The sequence below is a fragment of the Pongo pygmaeus genome, chromosome 1, assembly GCF_028885625.2.
Source record: "Pongo pygmaeus isolate AG05252 chromosome 1, NHGRI_mPonPyg2-v2.0_pri, whole genome shotgun sequence".
Taxonomy (NCBI): domain Eukaryota; kingdom Metazoa; phylum Chordata; class Mammalia; order Primates; family Hominidae; genus Pongo; species Pongo pygmaeus.
Window position 1 is genome coordinate 139,795,740 of NC_072373.2, and position 19,250 is coordinate 139,814,989.

A 19,250-nucleotide genomic window follows, 5' to 3' on the forward strand; every position below is an offset into this window, starting at 1 on the left:
TGTATTATGTATATATAATTTATACATAATAGGTATGTATTATGTATATATAATTTATACATAATAGGTATGTATAATATACACATACTGTGTATATATTATTGTATATATTGTGTATACATATTATACATTATTATACATAATTATATGCAATAATATATATTAATGATGTATACAATTATATATTACATAATATGTAATTATTTGTGTACATAATATATACATATGTAATATATACACATACAATATGTGCATATAACATATATTGTATATATACAATATGTATGACCACTATGTGTGTGTATATGTATGTATGTATGTGTATATATATATATGCAAACACACATATACACACATACAGCTGGGCATTCACAGAATTGGAATTCGAACCTGGCCTCTTAGTTATTAAGTTTTCACTTCCCTTGCATTTTTCCCATTCACAATCATTAAGCAACCAGTAGGGTATAACTCTCAGTGTAAACGAGAATTAATTCTCAGTGCAAAACGACTCATTTTGCATTCTGTTGTGGACTGCAACCTCTGGAGTGTCTGGTCAGTGGAGAGTAACCCCAAGAAACCAATCACTTCCGAGGACAATGATGCTTAGGAACTTCTGGACAGACAAAGCTGAAGACCAGGCCTCATGATGCTTCCTTCCCATAGGTGCCCTGCCCTAGTGGCCCCCCTAGCCTTCTGAGGTGACAAAACCCACACTGCAGATTGGTTTTCACTGCTAAGCCACTGGCACCACTTCTCACCCCTGGCAGTCAATGAATGAATGTCTGCTCTTACGAAGAAACCTTCACTCATCTTTTCTTCTTAAACCAGTTCCATAGTTAAAAAAAAAAGTACATAGGAAGTGTTTTTAAAATATAACTTGCCAAATATTATTATTATTTTTTCAATGCCTCTTCCTTTTGAGACTAAGGTAGTGTCCTCTGTTAGACAGGAGAGGGGGGCAAAGAAAGGAGATAGTCCTGTGGGTCAGGCACCTGGTACTGTGACAGGGCCTGAGAACAGGAGACCTACCGATGCGGCTGCACCTTCCCAGGCCCACCATCCCCACAGTCCCCCAGAGAAGACAGTGAGTGTAAACTACGTACAGAAGAGAAGGGCTTGAATGTTCTTAATGTTATTAATTTTATCCTGTATCAACACACACTCCATGTGGCCCTTTGGCAGTTGGCTGAAACTGCATTTTTTTTTTTTTTTTTTTTGAGATGGAGTCTCGCCCTGTTACCAGGCTGGAGTGTAGTGGCATGATCTCGGCTCACTGCAACCTCTGACTCCCTGGTTCAAGTGATTCTTCTGCCTCAGCCTCCTGAGTAGCTGGGATTACCAGCACATGCCACCATGCCCAGCTAAATTTTGTATTTTTAGTAGAGATGGGGTTTCACTTTGCTGACCAGGATGGTCTTGATCTCCTGACCTTGTGATCTGCCCACCTTTGCCTCCCAAAGTGCTGGGATTACAGGCGTGAGCCACCGCACCCAACCTGAAACTGCATTTTTAAAAGTAGACTTTTCCCACAATGGCAGCCAAAAGCCCATCACCTTCCATACAACAGAGGAAAAAATAATCTCCTGTTCACAATTATGGAAATATCAATGATCTCAAAGGCAGTTTTACAGTTCATTCAAACACTGATGATAAGTCATAATAGTTTTAAAAATTGGTGACCATGTAGAGAGGATTTTAATGAGAGGAAATATTATTAAATGAGAGGGTTTTAATTGTGCAACACAATTTATTCCTTAAGTTTTTTTATATGAATCATCAAGCTGTATTCACTAAAGCATTTTAATAGAAAAGGTCATACTTTTTACTTCTTGGCTAAAGTTTTAAGCTTTCATTACCGAAAATAAAATGGCCAAGTTCTATACAGAATTGATTTTAAAGATAAGTTAATTCAACAAAGTGTGTTGTAGTTAGCATAAGGCACTTAGATGTAACAGTTGATTTTAAAAAACACTCTTTAAAAAGCCAATAATTTAACTGGCTCTATCTTCTATTTTAAAACTTTTTCTAATTTTTAATTTTTGTGGGTACATAGTAGCTGCATATATTTATGGGGTACACTAAATATTTTGATACAGGCCTACAATGTATAATAATCACATCAGGGTAAACAGGGTATCCATCACCTCAAGGACTTATCCTTTCTTTGTGTTACAAACTATCCAATTATAGCCTTTTAGTTATTTTTAAATGTTCAGTAAATTATTCTTGACTGTAATCACCCTGTTGTGCTACTAAATACTAGATTTTTTCCTTTTATTAAACTGTATTTTTGTACCCATTAACAATCCCCATTTCCTCCACCCTCCACACTATCCTTCACAGCCTCGGTAGCCACCATTCTACTCTCTATCTCCCTGAGTTCAACTGTTTTAATTTTTTGGCTCCCATAAATAAGTAAGAACATGCAAAGTTTCTCTTTCTGTGCCTGACTTATTTCATTTAACATAATGACCTCCAGTTCCATCCATGTTGTTGCAAATGACAGAATTTCATTCTTTTTTTATGCCTCAATAGTATTCCATTGTATATATGTACCACATGTTCTTCATCCATTCATCTGTTGATGAACACTTATGTTGCTTCCAAATCTTGGCTATTGTCAATAGTACTGCAATAAACATGGGAGTGCAGATATCTCTTCAATATGTTGCTTTCTTTACTTTTAGGTATATACCCAGTAGTGGGATTGCTGGATCATATGGTAGCTCTATTTTTAGTTTCGTGAGGAACCTCCAAACCGTTCTCCAAAGTAGTTGCACTAATTAACATTCCCATCGACAGTATATGAGGGTTCCCTTTTCTCCACATCCTTGCCAGCATTTGTGACTGCCTGTCTTTGGATAAAAGCTATTTTAACTGGGGTAAGATGACATCTTATTGTAGTTTTGATTTGAATTTATCTGCTAATCCATGATGTTAAGCATCTTTTCATATATCTTTTATCCATTTGCATGTCTTCTTTTGAGAAATGTCTATTCAGTTCTTTTTCCCACTTTAAAAATCAGATTTCTAGATTTTCCCCCATTGAGTTTGAGCTACTTATATGTTCTGGTTATTAATCCCTTGTTGGATGGGTAGTTTGCAAATATTTTCTCCCACTCTGTGTGTTGTCTCTTTGTTGATTGTTTCCTCTGCTGTGCAGAAGATGTTCAACTTGATGTGATTCCATTTGTCCATTTTTGCTTTGGTTGCCTCTGCTTGTGGGGTATTACTCAAGAAATCTTTGCCCACTCCAATGTCCTGGAGAGTTTCCTGAATGTTTTCTTTTAGTGGCTTCAGAGTTTGAGGTCTTAGACTTAAGTCTTTATCCATTTTGATTTGATTTTTGTATATAGCAAGATACAGGGGTCTAGTTTTATTTGTCTGCATATGGATATCCAGTCTTCCAAGCATCATTTATTGAAGACACTGTCCTTTCCCCAGTCTATGTTCTTGCACCTTTGTTGAAAATGAGTTCACTGTAGATGTATGGATTTGCTTTTGGGTTCTCTATTCTATTCCATTGGTCTATGTATCTGTTGTTATGCCAGTACCATGCTGTTTTGGTTACTATAGCTGTAGTACAATTTGAAGTCAGGTAGTATCATGCCTCCAGTTTTGTTCTTTTTGCTCAGGACAGCTTTGTGGGTCTACATAAATTTCAGAATCTTTTTTTATTTCTGTGAAGAATGTCATTGGTATTTTGATAGAGATTGCACTGAATCTGTACATTGCTTTAAGTAGCACAATCATTTTAACAATACTGAGTCTTCTAATCTGTAAACATGGAATATCTTTCCATTTTTTGTGTCCCCTTCCATTTTTTACATCAATATTTTATAGTTTTCATTATAGAGGTCTTTTGTTTCTTTGGAAAGTTTATTTCTACATATTTTATTTTATAGTACATGGGATTATTTTCATGATTTGTTTCAGATTGTTCACTATTGGCACATAGAAGTGCTACTGATTTTTGCATGCTGATTTTGTATACTTCTACTTTTTATGTACATATTGTACATGGGATTACTTTCTTGATTTTTTTCAGACTATTCACTGTTGGCATATAGAAATGCTACTGATTTTTGCATGCTGATTTTTTATACTTTGCCTTTAATGAATGTGTTTATCAGTTCTAATAGTTTTTTTTTTTTTGGAAGCTTTAGGTTTTTCCAAGTGTATGATTATATCATCTACAAACAAGGATAATTTGACTTCTTCCTTTCCAATTTGGATGCCATTTGTTTCCTTCTCTTTTCTGATTACTCTATCTAGGACTTCCAGTACTATGTTTAATAACAGTGGAAAAGTGGGCATTCTTATCTTATTCCAGATCTTAGAGGAAAGTCTTTCAGTTTTTCCCCATTTAGTATGATACTAACTGTGGGTCCGTCATATATGGTTTTTATTGTGTTGCCATATGTTCCTTCTATACTCAGTTTTTTTAGGATTTTCTCATGAAGGGGTGTTAAATTTTATCAAATGTTTTTCAGCATCAATTGAAATGATCGTATGGTTTTTGTCTTTCATTCTGGTGATATGATGTATCACATTAGTTGATTTGCATGTGTTGAATCATCCTTGCATCCCTGGGAAAAATCCCACTTGGTCATAATGAATAATCTTTCTAATGTGTTGTTTAATTCAGTTTGTTAGTATTTCATTGAGGATTTTTGCATCAATGTTCATCAGGGATATTGGCCAGCAGTTTTCTTTTCTTGATGTGTCTTTGTCTGCTTATATTATGCCATTCTTGCATTGCTATAAATACTTGAGACTAGGTAATTTATAAGAAAAGAAGTTTAACTGCCTCACTGTTCTGCAGGCTGTACAGGAAGCATAGCTCTGGCATCTGCTTCTCTGGAGGCCTCAGGAAGCTTTTACTCAGACTGAAGACAAAGCAGGGGCAGGCATATCACATGGCCAGGGCAGGAGCAAAACAGAGAGTTGGGAAGGAGGTGCCACACACTTTTAAACAACCAGATCTCATGAGAACTCACTCACTATCGTGAAGAAAGCACCAAGACATGAGAAATCCACTCTCATGACCCAAACATTTCCCATCAGGCCCCACCTCCAGCATTGAGGATTACAATTCAATATGAGATTTGAGTAGGGACAAATGCGCAAACCATATCAACAGCTATTTTGAATTCTCTGTATGAAAGGTCACATATCTTTTTTCCTTCAGGATTGATCCTTGGTCTCTGGTGCCCTGTTTAGTTCATTTGGTGAGGTCATGATTTCCTGGATGGTGTTGATGCTTGTGCATGTTTGTCAGTATTGGGCATTGGAGAGTTAGTTATTTATTGTAGTCTTTGCAGTCTGAGCTTGTTTGTACCCATCCTTCTCAGAAAGTCCTTCTCAGTACTCACAGGGACTTGGACATTATATTAGTCTCTAGAGGGACCAAACTAATAGGATAGATGTATATATAAAGGGGAATTTATTAAGGAATACTGACTCACATGATCACAAGGTGAAGTCCCACAATAGGCTGTCTGCAAGCTGAGGAGTAAGGAAACCAGTCGAGTCCCCAAACCTCAAAAGTAGGGAAGCCTACAGTGCAGCCTTCAGTCTGTGGCTGAAGGCCTGAGAGCCCCTGGCAAACCACTGGTGTAGATCCAAGAGTCCAAAAGTTGAAGAACTTGGAGTCTGATGTTCGAGGGCAGGAAACATCCAGCATGGGAGAAAGATGAAGGCCAGAACAGTCAGCAAGTCAAGTCTTTACACATTCTCCTGCCTGCTTTAGTCTAGCTGTGCTGGCAGCTGATTAGATGGTGCCCACTTGTGTTGAGGATGCGTTTGCCTCTCCTAGTCCACTGACTCAAATTTTCATCTCCTTTGGCAACACCCTCACAGACACACCCAGGAACAATACTTTGCATCCTTCAATCAAGTCGACACTCAGTATTAACTATCACAGGTATTTTGATCTAAGTCTCAATTACTGCAGCCATATCTGCTTTAGGGGGCACCCCAAGCCCAGTAATCCCATGGTTTTTGCATACTCATAGAAGTATCTTCTTGATGGTCTTGGGTATCTTGGGTAAGGTCTGGAAGAATTCTCTGGAATAACAGGCAGAGACTCTTGTTCTCGTCCCTTACTTACTCCCAAACAAGTAGAGTCCCTCTCTCTGTGCTGAGCTGCCTGGAGGGGGGACACAAGCATCCCTGCAGCCACCACCACTGGGATTGTGCTAGGGTCAGACCCAAAGCTAGCACAGCACTGAGTCTTGCCCAAGATCCACAATGACCACTGCCTGGCTATTGCCTATGTTCACTCAAGGCCCAAGGGCTCTACAATCAGTAGGCAGCAAATCCAGCCAGGCTTGTGTCTTTCCCTTCAGAACAGTGAGCTCCCCTGGCCTTGGGCAGGTCTAGGGATGCCATCCAGGAGCCAGGGCCTGGAGTTGGAAACCTCAGGCATCTACCTGGTGCTCCATTCTACTGCAGCTGAGCTGGCACCCAAGCCAAAAGACAGAGGCCTTTCTGCTCTTCCATTCCCTTTTCTTAAACAGAGGAGTCTACCCCAAAGGCCACCACCACCCCTAGCCTGCATGAGAACGGCCTGGCTACCACCAATGTTCACTCAAGGCCCAAGGCTCTTCAGTCAGCTTGTGGTGAATGCTGACAGGCCTGAATCTCTCTCTTCAGAGCCACAGGCTCCCTTCTGACCCACAGCAGGTCCAGAAATGCCATCCAGGAGCCAAGGCCTGGAAATGGGGACTGTAGGAGTTTGCTTGGTGCTCTACCCCTTGTGGCCGACCTGGTACCCAAGCTACAAGACAAAGCCTACTTTACTCTTCCTCTCCTTTCCTCAAGCATAAGGGGTGTCCTCCACAGCCACCACAGCTGAGAATGTGCTGGGTCACACCTGAAGCCAATATAGCTCAGTCTCACCCAACACCCATGGCAAGTACTGCCTGGCTGCCACCGCTTATTATTTAGGGCTCAAGGGTTCCTTAGTCAACCAGTGATGAATACTGCCAGAACTGGGTCCTTCTCTTCAAGGCAACAGGTTCCCTTCTGGCCCAGGGTGTGTCTAGAAATGCCATCCAGGAGGTTCCAACCACTGGGATGGGTGCTTCTCCTTTGACTAGGGCTGGTCTAAATGCTTTCTTCATGGGCGTTGGCCAAGTTCTTTCGTATATTGCTTTCAACAGTGACAGGACAGCACTGAGTGCCACTGCAAAGTCCCACAATCACTGCATTCTCCCTCCCTCAAGCACACAGATTCTCTTTCCATACCACATGGCTGCTGCCAGGAATGAGGGAGGGGTGGTGTAGGCAATTCGAGACTATCTTTTCTATCCTCATCAGTGCCTCTTTCTTTAATATGATGTTAAAACTGGGTATTCTGGTTGCTCAGCTGATGTTGGTGTTTTGTTTTGTTTTTTTGAGACAGAGTCTCACTGGTCTCCCCCAGTCTGGGTTGCAGTGGTGCGATCTCAGCTCACTACAACCTCAACCTCCCAGGTTCAAATGATCCTGGTGCCTCAGCCCCCCAAGTAGCTGGGACTACAGGCATGCACCACCACGCCCAGCGAATTTTTGTATTTTTTGTAGAGACAGGGTTTTGCCATGATGCCCTGGCTGGTCTCAAACTTCTGGGCTCAAGCGATCCGCCCACCTTGGCCTCCCAAAGTGCTAGGACTACAGGCATGAGCCACCACACCCGGTCTGATTTTTGGTTCTTGTGAAGGTGTTTTTTGTATGGATAGTTGTTCAATTTGGGGTTCCTGCAGGGAGGACACTTGCTGAAGACTTCTATTTGGCAATCCTTCTCTACCTCCCAGCTCATTTTCTATTCTTAAAAATAGTTTTGGGGTAAGAATCAAGCTCATGAATTCTGCTGTCCCCCAGGAAGGGGTGGTGTTTGATTTTCATCAGATAGAACGCAGATGAAGGGAATAAGTTCAGTATCATTTCCTCCAACAGAAATTCATATAAGCTGGCTTATAAAAGGAATCACTTCAAATTGCTCACTGGATTTCACAAAACCCATCTTTTGGCCCCTACTATTTTCCAGAGTATCCAGGAAAACAGAGAGAAAATGGACATGGAGAAAATGATCCCAGGACATTACTGAAGGCTTTGCTTCTTGTTTGAGTCCAACGCTAGTTTCCTTCTAGTGTTCTCCAAGCCAGTTACAAAATCAAAATTTGTTTAAAATAAAGAAGTACAGAAAGAAAATAATGAGCAAGGTACTGATTGAATGGAGTAGAAATTAACAGTGCAAAATGTTTTTGAAACTAGAGGGAGGAAATAAGCCTTAAACAGGGTGTTTCTGTTGCAGACAAACTTGCTTAAAAGTGTTAGCATTTAAATGGTCACACCTCAGTTTTGAACTTAACACTCCATTAAGCGGCTGAGGGAGCTCACACCTCTGTCTGTGGCACCTTTCACTCTTGTGGAAGCCCACGGAAGGAAAAGGGGAGGAGAGAGAAGGGTAAGGAAGAAGAGTAGCTACAAATGGAGCAATGACAAAGGTGACAGTCCTGGTTAAGCCTGCTGTCCTGCTGCAATGAATTATTAGCATTGCTTTCACTCCCCAAAGTGTCCTGATTTGGATGATAAATTATGTGGCCACTCAAATAAGGTATAGGATGTCTGAATGGTAGTGACAAGGCAATAGTCATTTACTTTTGTAAATAAAAATGGAAATAACATTTGTTCCTTGGAAGCCACACTTTGGTTTAGAAAATTCTGTGACACTTCACATGCTAAGGCTAAGTGTTCATGACTGCAAGATTAAAAATCAAAGAATTATAGTATCTTAGAGACTCAAGAGGCTCTATTGTAGTAATTTTGAAAATGAGAAACTGAGACTCAAAGAGATTGACTTGCCTAGGGCCAAGTTAATGGAGAAGTTGGGAATAGGACCCAAGTCTCCTAAATGTAAATTATATATTTTTAATGTGTCAAAATCTTAAGAAAGGTAACTAATGTTCTCAAGAATGGAGAAATAAAGTACAGCCATTGTGATGAATTGTGCAGCTGCCTTCACTAGGTCAGTGGGCTCAGAGATCAGTGGGAGGGGTGGGGGACACAGCACAAGTACTCTCTTGAGGTAAAGTTTCTGATGTTCACTGATGATTTCATCTGATGATTTCTGACATTCACTGATGATTTCAGCTGAATTCAGGAGACCAAGAATTTTCTCAGGATAAACAAAATCCAGGAATCCAATTGGTTTCTGGCCTTACAATTTAATAGCTGAATGACCTTGGCCAAAGTTATTGAATGTCTTTAAAACTCCCATTTCCTCATCTATAAAATGGGAATAAAATTAATATTCATCTCAGATGACTGTTGCAAAGATTAAATAAGAGAGTATATGCAAAGCCCTGGCCCAATGCATGGCACATAGCTATATATTCAGCAAACATTAGCTATCATCATTATCACCATCATCTTCATCATTAGCAAAAGGAACAGCAGCATTTTTCCTTCTCCACTCTGAACATGACCTGCTTTGGATAGTCAGCCAATTTCACAATGTCCTTTCACCCTTTTTGCTTATAGAATGTCTTCTCCAAATCTCATTTAGTTCCACATAGCTCATAGAGATAGATATTATAGTTCCTTTTTTAACAGATCAGGAAACAAGCTCAGAGAGATTAAGTAATTTGTTCAAGGTCACATAACCAGTAAGTGAAAAAAGCAGAACTCAAATCTAATTCTTCTTGTTTTTTTCAATCTATCTGTCTCTGATGAGAAATTATAGGGCAGGGTGCTGAGATAAGAGTAAGAAGGGGAGAATGACAACTGGGAGTTGGCCCTGCCTAGAGGTGGGTGAGTTGGTTGGGAAGGTGACTGGGTGAGGAGCACTCTTTACTGCACTGTTCTGCAGATGTTGCCCACATACAATTGAGTTATCCTCTACATAGTCAATCAAGTGATGTGAGCTTAAGTCCTGGAGGGAGCTTTGTCTCAGCATTCAGAATCAGAAGAAATGCTATTTGTCTCATCAACAGAAAGCCCTGATAAGACCCAAAAAAGACAGTCAAGCTGAGAGAAAATCCCCAGTGTCCCTGGGGTCAGTACCTATACAGAAGATAGGACTCAACCAAGTAAGGAGACTTGGGCAGCAAGAAGTCCCTGGTATACTCTGCTCTTTCCAAACTCTTCACTTGGATGGAAACCAGGTCAGGGATGCAACTTCTCTGTGGTTCATGTTTCTTTGTCATTTATTGAGATATTCAGGATTAATTTGGTCACCATTATGACCCCTCCTGTGAAATGATCTTTTGTGTCATCACAATTCATTGATTTGGAGTTATTTCTAATCACACAATTTGGACTTTCAGTGAGGAGCAAAGAAATTCTACTAGGAAAAAAAATTAGTAAACACGTAAGCCAAATAGAGGCTAAACAAAGTTACAGAGATCCTTCTGTATTCGCACACTTCAGAATACTCATAATGGATTGACCAAGAGTCTTCACACTCCTGGGAACCCCCTTCCTGCAGAGTTCTCTGGTTGTGGCTTCATATGACTGTGACTTCCAGTAATTCAGCAATTATGAGGGCATGTTTTGAAGTCAAACTTGAGTTTGAAGTTTGTCCCCACCTACCCCTTCCAACCTGTGACACCATACAGGTAACTTAATTTCTCTAACTCCTTATTTCCTCACATATAAAATGGTGATGGTAATACTAACCTCATAATGTACATAATGCACTTAGTTCTTCCTGGCATGTAATACATGCCCAGTAAGTGGCAGCCATCCTATTCTGCTAACATCCTTGCTGAGAAGTGGCAGAGTATACCTCTTCATAATTCTCTCATTCTTTATGGCCACATCCCTCTTTGGGGTATAGCTACTGACTTAGCCCTTGCCTCCTTGTAGCTTTAGGATTAGTAAGCAAGTAACATCCTCACTCTTCCTAGTACCCTGAAGCTCCTTTCCTTGACCCTATCCGGATTGTCAGTTGTATCAATTAAGTCTTGGAAACTGTTCATCAATTCTGCAAAGTATACCAAGCCAAGAGAAACGGCAAACACGTTCAATGAAAGAATTTGGACCAAAAAACCTCCACAGGTTTTCAGAATGAATAGAATCTAATATGATAGAATGCGTATAGGAAGAAGTATAAGGTCCTTCATTTGAGTTCAAACGAATACCAGGTGCAAGGGGGTCGCACTACTCTGAGAAAAAAACAAACAAAAAAAACCCATGGACTTTTTATTTGAAGGTAGACTCAATTTCATTCAAAATGTAATATTTCTACCAGAAGAATGGAAGTACATATGCCTAATATGCAGATACATGGACTGAAGCCTAGAATTGAGTCTGCCTGCTATGGTTTGGATATGGCTAGTTTGGCCCAGCAAGTTTCGTGTTAAAATATGATCCCCTGAGGTCAGGAGATCGAGACCATCCTGGCCAATATGGTGAAACTCCATCTGTACTAAAAATACAAAAATTAGCCAGGCATGGTGGCACGTGCCTGTAATCCCAGCTACTTGGGAGGCTGGAGAATCGCTTGAACCCGGGAGGCGGAGGTTGCAGTGAGCTAAGATGGTGCCTCTGCACTCCAGCCTGGTGACAGAGCGAGACTCTGTCTCAAAAAAAAAAAAAAAAATGTGATCCCCGATGTTGGAGGTGGGGCCTGGTAGGAGGTGTTTGGATTGTGATGGCTGATCCCTCACGAATGGCTTGGTGCCATTCTTGCAGGAGTGGATTCTCACTCCTAGTTCCCACAAGAACTGGTTGTTGAAAAGAGCCTGGCACCTCCTCCTCTCTCTGTTTCTCTCCTGCCATGTGATCTGCACACGCTGACTCCCCTTCACCTTCCACCATGAATTAAAGCACCCTGAGTCCCTTGCCAGAAGCAGATGCTGACACCATACTTCTCGTATAGCCTACAAAACCATGAGTCAAATAAACTTCTTTATAAAGTACCCAGCCTCAGGTATTCCTCTATAGCAACACAAAACAGATGAAGACATTGTTTATTTGGTATTGTTTGATGAAGCAGACAACAGGATCTGGCACAAAGTGACATATTTTAGCCTTTTATCCCTCTGTCAAGAATGAAAAGAGATACTAGATTCTATAGCACTAGGGTTGTGCAAGCATTAGACAAATGAATATATGGTTGGGCCATTCTCTGTTAAGGAGACTCAAGTATCAGATGAACGTTTGTTATCAGGTGCCATTAAGTTCTCTTTAAACCAGAAAGCATCTTCCTGGTAGTTTGTACCATGTCATAGGGCCATGAATCTTATCAGAGCACACATTCAATCTTTTTATATAATTTCTAAAGAAAGTAAGAAAATAGATAAAAGGACACAGATTTAGGTTTCTTTGTAATTTTGAGTATCAAGCTTTCCTGGACCTGACTACTCCCATTACCACAAGTTAGTTCCCAAGAGGAGGTATGAGCTGGACCAATCTTAGTCATTTCTTCCTGTGGGCCTGTGGTCAGCGACCCCTGCCCTTTAGAATGTCCCACCATCCTCTCTCTACCAATCCATCATCTCCTTCAAAATCTGGCTCCATGCTAGCCTCCTTCTAAGAAGTCTTCCTTGTTTCTCATATTCTTCTAAGCTCCTCAAGGGCTCTCTGTAGTACACCCACACTTGCTTACCTATTGCTTGCAAATCATTCTCCCATTGTTTCATGTTTTTGTGACTTTCCAAGTTAACTCTAAACTCCTAAAGGGCAGTGAATCTCTGCCAGTGGGGATGAAAAGGAGAAGAGCTCTGGATTTTCCTAATGATTATACAACATTGGGCACAAAGCAACCACTGGGGGCCTAGGACCCATCAAACGGCAGTGAAATTCTACTAGGATTAAGGTTAGATGGGGCAATCCAAGTTTTGGAAGATCAGAGACATTTACATGCTGTTCTTAGTAGTTCAACAGTCCTTCCGAATCACCAGGACTGCAGACATAAAAGTTTCATCTAGCCACTAGCTCTAGCTGAACATATCCCAGGTTACTTAAAGTGCAATTTATTTTTAATAGAAAAATTGATTCTAGAATGAAACATGAAGTAGCCTCTTTTTTTCTTTTTTTTGGTAGTAGACTAACCTTTTAAAGAATAGCATTCTTGCCCTAGAGAGGGGCATAAAAGTTTAAAAGGTTATTTTCCACATTACACGTAACCCGCATGCTCACCTTTCCTATCTCTTTGCTGGATCTGCGCACAGGGTGCCTGTGGCGCTAACTCACTGAAAATATCGGCTCCATTAATGCATGATTTACTTCTCTTTACTTGGCAAAGTACAGACCTCATATTTCAAAGCAAATTCAAGCTTTTGTAATTCATTATCTACTCCATGAGATGTGATGGCATGAAATTTTCTCTCTTCAAAACTCAAAAGAGCAAAGCAAATGCTGAAGAGAAGTCTTCCCTGACCCACCCAAAGGAGTTGGCTATTCCCCGATGTGAGTTCCTATGGCACTTTTAACTTATTGCTCTCATTAAACTTATCATAGTTAATCATAACTATTTATTTACATGTCTGTCTCTCCAACTGCCAACTCCCAAGGAGCAGAAATTCTGTCCTGTTCATCCCTTTGTAGCCTCATGTTGTGGGTACCATAATGCACAACCCAGATCCTTTTCAGAACAAGACTCCCATTTCCCCAGCTGCTGGAATTGCTGCCTGCTGTCAGCTCACAGCTGAATCTCTTTATTCAAATTTCACACAGCTAAGGGCAAGTGTTATCTCTCCTCCAATGACTGGCCAATGCAAGGGTATAAAGGCTCAGCCCCTTTGCCTCAATTCAGGATAGCTCTGAAGGGCCATCCCAGCTCCAGATCTCTGTGCTATCAGCTGAGTCCACATTTGCAACTGCAGCGCAGCTTAGCTTCCCTTCTGTCCAGCTCTGCTTCTCCCACTGTCTCCCAGGTGTTTCTGGGAGGTGATGGCCCTCTCCAACAAATTTCCTGCACACAAGTCTCCATCTCAAAGTGTGTTTCCCAGGGAAACCAATTTAAGACATTCCAGACCCTAGTATGGTTCTAGTTCATACTACATATGTCATTAATATTTGGTAAAAGAATGAGTGAATAAAGTACACAGGAAATTAATAAATAAAAACAACTAAACAATTGGAATTTCCAATATTTTACTTCCACTGCTCCCCCCACCCCTTCCTCTTAGGGTTGTGGTCCTTAGCTGTCAACATAGACAAATATTAACTGAGCTTCTATTTGCTAGGCAATGTGCTAAGCACTAAGGAATCAGAAACAACTCTCCTTGTCAGCACCTGTAGCTGGAAGGAGATTGTTTCCACATACAGCACAGCCAGGTTCCGTGTTCCTTGCAGACATTGTAGTAGTGATTCCATTTACATCTGAGATATAGAATTGCATCCCTAAACATTTTATCTGTACTCCTAGCTTTGCCTAGACAGCATCTCATGGGTACTTTGAGACTTGGAGAATGGAATGACTATGATACTTCACTTTAGAACTGGATAATTGATCCTAATTTTCTCTTTAGCAAATGATTTTTTAAGAAGCGGAGAGGCCAACAGAGTAGTCTAAGAAAGGAAACTATATTTGGCACACAGAGGAGCAGGGTAAGCTATTCCAGAGCTTCCAGGGATAATGTGACCCTATTAGAGTTAGGGACTAGAAAAATACAAAAATCCAAATATTATAGTTGAGAATTGCTAAATGTAGAAGACAGAGTATTTGGGAACTAAAGCAGGCAGCACAGTCCCAAAAAGTCTAACCAAGGCATAACTAAGGGATAAAAAAAAGGTTTGCTTAATCAATGATGTTAACATACATGAAATAAAAATATGAAAACAAGAGGGGAAAAGTCTGCATTGAAACAAGAGTCAGTGAACTGGAAAACAGAACAATAGAAATTACTCAGTCACTACAACAGAGGGAGAATTGACTGAAAACAAAGGAACAGTGCCTCAGGGACATGTGGGATAATAACAAAAAAATCTAACAGTTGTGTCATCAGAGTCCCAGAAGCAGACTCTTTTTAGAGTCTAACAACTTCGATGAAATGGACCAATTCCTCCAAAAGCAAACACAAAATAATGTAAAATAAATCTTTGAACAGCCCTGTAGCTATTAAGAAAATTAAATTCATAATTTAAAAACTCTCAAAAAAATGAATTTTCAAACCCAGATAGTTTCACTGTATAATTTGACCAAATATTTAGAGGAGGACTAATACCAATTCTATGTAATCTCTTCCAGAAAATGGAAGAGGAAGGAAGACTTCCCAAATCATTTTATGAAATTAGTATTACCCCCATACTAAAACCAGACAAAAAGTATTTAAAAAGAAAACTCTAGAGTAATATCCCTCATGAATACAGACTAAAAAATCCTTCACAAAAAAAATTAGTAAGTAAAATTCAGCAATACTTATCATAAAAAGAGTTATAAACCATGACCAATGGAGTTTATTCTAGGGATGCAAGGCTGGTTCAGCATTTGAAACTCAATCAATGTAAACTAGTATATTAACGGTCTAGAGAAAAAAATCACATGATGATATCAACCGATACAGAAAAAGCATTTGACGAAATTCCACACCCTTTCATAATAAAAACTCTCAGAAAAATAGGAATAGATAGAAACTTCCTCAACTTGGAAAGAAGAATCTATAAAAACTTTAGAGCTAACATTATACTTAATGGTGAAAGACTGCATGCTTTCCATCTGTGATCAAGAACAAGAATGTTCATCTCACTGCTTTTATTCAAACTATTGGTGGAAAGTTCAATAAGTGAAAAAAAAATTGTAGGCATATGTGTCAGAAAGGAAGAAATAAAACTGTTCATATTTGCAGATGGCATGGTGTCTTCCTAAAAAATCCCAAAGAATCTATCAAAAAAGAAAACTCCTAGGACTGATAAGTTCAGCAAAACTGCAGGCCACAAAATAAGCATAAAAAGTCAATTGCACTCCTATATACTAGCAAAGACCGTGTGTACAAGATTAAAAGTACAATACCATTTATGTTCACTCAAAAAAATTGAAATACTTAGATGTAAATTTAACATGCACGGTATTTGTATGCAAAAAAACTACAAAATGCTCATTGAAGAAATCAAAGGAGATTAAAATACATGGAGATATGCTTTTTTTCATGAGTTAAAAGACTCAACATGGTAAAGATATCAATTTTCCCCAAAATGATATACAAGTTTAACTGAATTCCTATAAAAATACCAGCAAGAGTTTTTCTAGTCACAGACAAGATTATTCTAAAATTTATGTTTAAAGGCAAAAAAAAAACCTTGAATACCCAAAACTATTTTTTAAAAAAATAAAGTGGGAGCAATCATCAATACTCGATTTCAAGACTTATTGTAGAGCTACAGTAATCAGTTTTATGGTTCTGGCAGAGAGACAGACACAGACTCATGAGACAGAACAGAAGACTTAAAGTAGACTCATCCACAAAAATATGCCCACTGATATTTGAGAACTATGCAAAAACAATTCAATAGAGAAAGAAGATTGTCTTTTCAAAAAATGGTACTGGATCAATTAGACATCCATAAGCAAAAAAAAAAAAAAAAAAAAGAAAAGCCTCAAACTGAGTCTCGGACTTTACACAAAAATCAACTAACATGGATTACTGACTTTTTTTTTTTTTCTTTTATTATTATTATTATTATTATCATTATTATACTTTAGGTTTTATGGTACATGTGCGCAATGTGCAGGTAAGTTACATATGTATACATGTGCCATGCTGGTGCGCTGCACCCACCAACTTGTCATCTAGCATTAGGTATATCTCCCAATGCTATCCTTCCCCCCTCCCCCCACCCCACAACAGTCCCCGAAGTGTGATGTTCCCCTTCCTGTGTCCATGTGTTCTCATTGTTCAATTCCCACCTATGAGTGAGAATATGCGGTGTTTGGTTTTTTGTTCTTGCGATAGTTTACTAAGAATGATGATTTCCAGTTTCATCCATGTCCCTACAAAGGACGTGAACTCATCATTTTTTATGGCTGCATAGTATTCCATGGTGTATATGTGCCACATTTTCTTGGATTACTGACTTAAATGTAAAATTTTAAACTATAAAACTCTTAGAAAAAAATAGAATATTTTCAGAAACTAGGGCTAGGCAAAGAGTTCTTAGACTTAATACCAAAAGCGTGATTCATAAAAGGAAATGATAAATTTAACTTCATTGATATTAAAAATGTTTGCTCTGTGGAAGATCCTGTTAAGTGGATGAAAAGACAAGCTATACATTGGAAGAAGATATTTGCAAACCACATATCCAACAAAGGACTACTACCTAGCATATACTGCAGAAGGCACTCTGGAAACCAAAAGTAAAAATAAATAAATAAATAAATAAATAAATTCAAATAGAAAATGGACAAAAGACATGCACAGATATTTCACTGAAGCTGATATATATATGGCAAATAAGCATGTGAAATGATGTTAAATATCATTAGCCAGGTGGGAAATACAAATTAAATTCACAATGAGATATTACTGCACACCTATCTGGGTGGTTATAAATGTTGGCAAGTATGAGGAGAAACTGGATTAATCATACGTTGCCAATAGGAATGTAAAATAGTACAGGCTTCGGGCAATGTTTTAAAGTGCTAGACATGCAGTTATCATGTGATGCAACAATTATACTCCTTGGCATTTATCCCAGAGAAATAAAAACTTATGTTCACACAAACCTGTACATTAATACATATAACAGCTCATAATCATCAGAGCGAAAAACTGGAACCAACTCAGATTTCCTTCAGTGGATGAATGGTTAATGAACCTAGCACAGACATACCATGGAACACAACTCAGCAATAAAAAAATCAACTAATAATATATGCCATAACTGGGACTGATATTCAGAGAATTATGCTGAGTGACAAAAGCCAATCCCCCAAATTATATACTATATGGTTGACTTTATATAATCTTCTTGAAAGAACAAAAATAGAAAGGGAGAATGGATTAGTGGTTGCCAAGGACTGTGGAGGGGTAGGTGTAGGAGGAAACTGGATGTGGCTATAAAAGGGCAACAGTGGGGAACCTCTTGCTGGTAGAAATGCTCTGCATCTTTACTGTATCAATGCCGATATCCTGATTGTGTATTGTACTACAGTTTAGCAAGATGTTGCCATTGGGGGAAAACACTGGATCCCTCTACTATTTTTTTATTCTATTTTACTTTAAGTTCTGGGATACATGTGCAGAATGTGCAGGTTTGTTACATAGGTATATATTTGCCATGGTGGTTTGCTTCATCTATCAATCTCTCATCTAGGTTTTAAGCCCTACATGCATTAGGTATTTGTCCTAATGCTCTCCCTCCCCTAGCCCCCAACCTCCAGACAGGCCCCAGTGTGTGATATTCCCCTCCCCGTGTCCATGTGTTCTCATTGTTCAACTCCCACTTATGAATGAGAACATGCAGTGTTTGGTCTTCTGTTCCTGTGTTAGTTTGCTGAGAATCATGGCTTCCAGCTTCATCCATGTCCCTGCAAAGGACACAAACTCATTCTTTTTATGGCTGCATAGTATTCCATGGTGTATATGTGCCATATTTTCTTTATCCAGTCTATCATTGATGGGCATTTGGGTTGGTTCCAAGTCCTTGCTATTTAAATAGTGCTGCAATAAATATACGTGTGCATGTGTCTCTATAGTAGAATGATTTATCTAATTAAACTAAAGAGGTTCTGCATGGCAAAAGAAACTATCATCAGAGTGAACAGGCAACCTACAGAATGGGAGAAAATTTTTGCAATCTACCCATCTGACAAAGGGCTAATATCCAGAATCGATCTACGAGGAACTTAAACAAATTTACAAGAAAAAAACAACCCCATCGAAAAGTGGGTGAAGGATATGAACAGACACTTCTCAAAAGAAGACATTTATGTGGCCAACAAACATATGAAAAAAAGCTAATCATCACTGGTTATTAGAGAAATGCAAATCAAAACCACAATGAGATATTATTTCATGCCAGTTAGAATGCCGATCATTAAAAAGTCAGGAAACAACAGATGCTGGCAAGGCTGTGGAGAAATAGGAACACTTTTACACTGTTGGCGGGAGAGTAAATTAGTTCAACCATTGTGGAAGACAGTGTGGTGATTCCTCAAGGATCTAGAACCAGAAATACCATTTGACCCAGCAATCCCATTACTGGGTGCATACCCAGAGGATTATAAACCTCTCTACTATTTTTTATAACTGTGAGTGATCCTACAATTATGTCACATTAAAAAGTTTAATTGTTAAAAAGGGGGATATGATTGG